The sequence below is a fragment of the Dermacentor albipictus genome, chromosome 5 (assembly GCF_038994185.2).
Source record: "Dermacentor albipictus isolate Rhodes 1998 colony chromosome 5, USDA_Dalb.pri_finalv2, whole genome shotgun sequence".
Taxonomy (NCBI): domain Eukaryota; kingdom Metazoa; phylum Arthropoda; class Arachnida; order Ixodida; family Ixodidae; genus Dermacentor; species Dermacentor albipictus.
In genome coordinates, this window is record NC_091825.1 from 102,963,764 (window position 1) to 102,967,187 (window position 3,424).

A 3,424-nucleotide genomic window follows, 5' to 3' on the forward strand; every position below is an offset into this window, starting at 1 on the left:
GAAGGTAGGTAAATAAGACTTGGCCAAAAGTTCTGTTATTGAAGAGTGTCTAAAACTGTCATATGAAAAGTGGACAGAATCTTGTTTTTTTTTTATTTTATCTATTTCGTCAATATCACATTTAGTAAAAGGGTTCCAGAGTCCAGCAGCATACTAGCATAATCTACTTACTAGTAGCACGACAACAGTCTCATAAGCTGGCAACAGAACAGCAGGGGTTAATAATTTTAAAGCTCTGGAGAAAGAGCAGTTCCCGGCTTGGGTTAGCTGGAACGTGGTCAAAGTTCTTTCACTGATAAATGTATTATTCATCCAGTGTCTTAATTATTTAAAGTGAGCTGTTTCAATCAGAAACAAATTATTTGCACAATGGCTACGTTTTAAAAGTTTTTGTTTCTGACTAATGGTCATAAACAGTATTTTCAAAATTGATTTTCATTTGCCTAAACTGACACCATTCAAAATTCTCCCGGAAGTTCTGATTATATCTGTATTGGTCAGAAGCATTTTTGGTCTCCGAGTAAATAACCCAATCATCAGTGTGCAGTTAAATTCTAACTGTAGTATCTGTTACTATCTCGTTAATGAATATGAGAAATAAAAGCGGCCCAAGCACGGATACCCGTGGGTTGCCAGAGTATACAGAAAGTCGTGAAGAGTGATTTTTGTAAACAACATAATGGCTGCCGGGTTTATTAGTTTGGCCAACAACCAGGTTATCAATCGCGTACGTGTTTTTGAGGACATCATTTAATTTATGAAGCACTTTTGTGAGAAACGTTGTTAAATGTTTTGCTAAATTTCATAAAGATTGCGTCAGTTTGGTTACCACTATTAATTGTTACTTGAAAATTATGAACAGCATTAATTATCTGAGTAGATTTAGAATAAAATTTTTTTAGACCTATGTGTGGTATCATACTTATGCATTGACATGATGGATGACGACAGATTAAATTCTCAGCTTAGTTTCAGCTTGTAAGACTGCAAATAGAACACTAATCTAAATAACACAAATAACCTAGTTTTCATAGCGCGAAAAGACACTTTGTCCACATTTTCCCTAAATTTTTCTCGTTCTCGACATTCGCGATAGCAGAACCAAGTTCTTCGCCGCATATTGTTAAAACGGGGATCACAATCGCCCGTGCTTTACGCAGGTAAAATATTACGCTTCCGCCCTTGATCTACCCGAGAGTCGCCGTGAGAAAATGTTTGGTCTGAAAGGCGCAAGAAACGGAAGCGTTTTCAGACTCACGTGAACAAGCTCAGGCGCTTAGATATCTAATCTTTTCTAAACAGTCGGTCTGTATTATTCGCCTGCTGTGTTCTGAACCTGAAAATGCAGTTTATTCCAATTGGCTTTGGTAAATTAATTTATTGCTAGTCTTGCGAACATCCGCCAATCGAATGCATTTAGTGATACCGCAGACCCGCAGCATTTCAACCCATTCAAATTCGTTTTGCAGATAATAAGAACATCAATTCTGTGAGCATAACTAAAATGTGAAGGCTACCGACATGAAGGAAACCGTTGCTTCATCATGGTCGCGTAGCCTACGCCTCGTACAGCGATTTTCGGCCACTTACATGCAGCTTTTGAATGTTGAACTGCGATCTAGAAGGCCATATTTGACGCATCTTTCCTGACTTGGAAGTCGCTAAAAAGTCGCCGGTCGCTAAATCAAAAACTTAGTCTCAAACAGACAAGAAAATCGCTATATTTAGCGAGAAAATTGCTAAAATGGCAACACTGATTACAGCTTGTAAGTTATAAAAAATCAAAGCTGATATTGTGTTTTCCGTGATGGTTTGGTTAGACGGCTCCAACAAACACGGGATGGTGCAAGCGGCGGAAGGTACGTGCTCGGATCGCCCGGCGACAGTCTCCACTGCAATGCAGGCGTGCAAGGCGCGTCCCGCAGGCGGCTCGCACCCCGAAAAATTGCACCCTGCTAGTGGCGCCAGCCGAGCGTCATCTACTACAGCGCGTGGCGGCGAGGCCCGAAAGAAAACCCTTACTGCGCAAGCAGGGAATACGTAGTAAAAGAACGATGCTTACCTGGTCCGTAGTCTGAAAGACAATCAGCTGTTGTTTCGTTGGCTTCTCCAGTCTGAAACCGACAGTGCTCCGCTTTCGAAAGGGGGGGCGGGGAGGAGCAAATCGCTTGCTTGGTCCCTCCCTCCTACTTCCGACAGTGGGGAAGAAATCAAGCGGCGCACACCCATGGCGTACACCCGCATGAACGACGCATATCTTAGGCTGTACTACCTTCAGGATTGGCCTGCATTAATATGGCTGTACGTAGCTGAATGTTTTGATAGCTGGAAAGAAAACTAGTCTGGCAATGCGAACAATACTAATCGCATTAAAATCTCTGAAAGGTGGGGATGATGGTTTGCAACCATTTACATATAGTATTCGAGTATAGAGCGCGTGCAGCAGGAGTGCCAGCGTCAGCTGTATAGTCACGCAGGCAGCGGCATGGTTTTGTTTCGACGAACGCTGTGCTCTTGATGTATACCGAAACCAGAACAAGTAAAAAAAATAATTAAATTATGGGGTTTTACGTGCCAAAACCACTTTCTGATTATGGGGCACGCCGTAGTGGAGGACTCCGGAAATTTCGACCACCTGGGGCTCTTTAACGTGCACCTAAATCTAAGTGCACGGGTGTTTTCGCATTTCGCCCCCATCGAGACCAGAACAAGTCAAACTGGATCACAGTGAGCCTTTGCGTTTTCACGTGTTAACGAAGTCTGCGGTGAACGGGCGAAGCGATTGAGCGGTGGCGTCGTGTCACTGACACGAGGTAATTAACCAGCGGGAGCCCGAAGCCGAACGTCCTTTTCACGAAGGCCACGTCAGCCGCACTCGTGCATCTTCGCGCATCCTCGAAACCGACACCGCGGAAACATCCGCGTGCTTTCGAAGGTGGTGTTGTCTCGATCCTAAGAGAAACACCCGACGTTTTTCGTCAGAAAGCTGATTTGCCTCTGCCGCGCAATACACGACAAGTGGCCCGACGGGCTATACCAAGCGTACGCGCGCCAATCCGAAGATAGTCGCTGCTACCGGGAACACGCATCTGCACTATGCCGACCTTTACACGGATCCCTCGTTTACACGCTTGTGTTACAAGGGCGCATTAGCAGAGAGCCGCGTACACGGGCTCATCTGTAGTAGAGGCTGCGTGCAATCCGCGAAGCTCGTATATAGCTTTCGGTGTTAAGTGCTAGCTCGTGCAAGAGGCTTGTCCTGCGGAGAGCCCGTCCGCCCGCCGAAAGTGTATACACACGGCGATACAACCGAACGGATCGTATGTGTTCTGTGTGCGTGCGGGTGCATGAATGTTGTAGCCGTTCGCGATGATTCCACGAAAGGAACGTCGCCGTCTTCGTCGCCACTATATGAGCTTTTTTC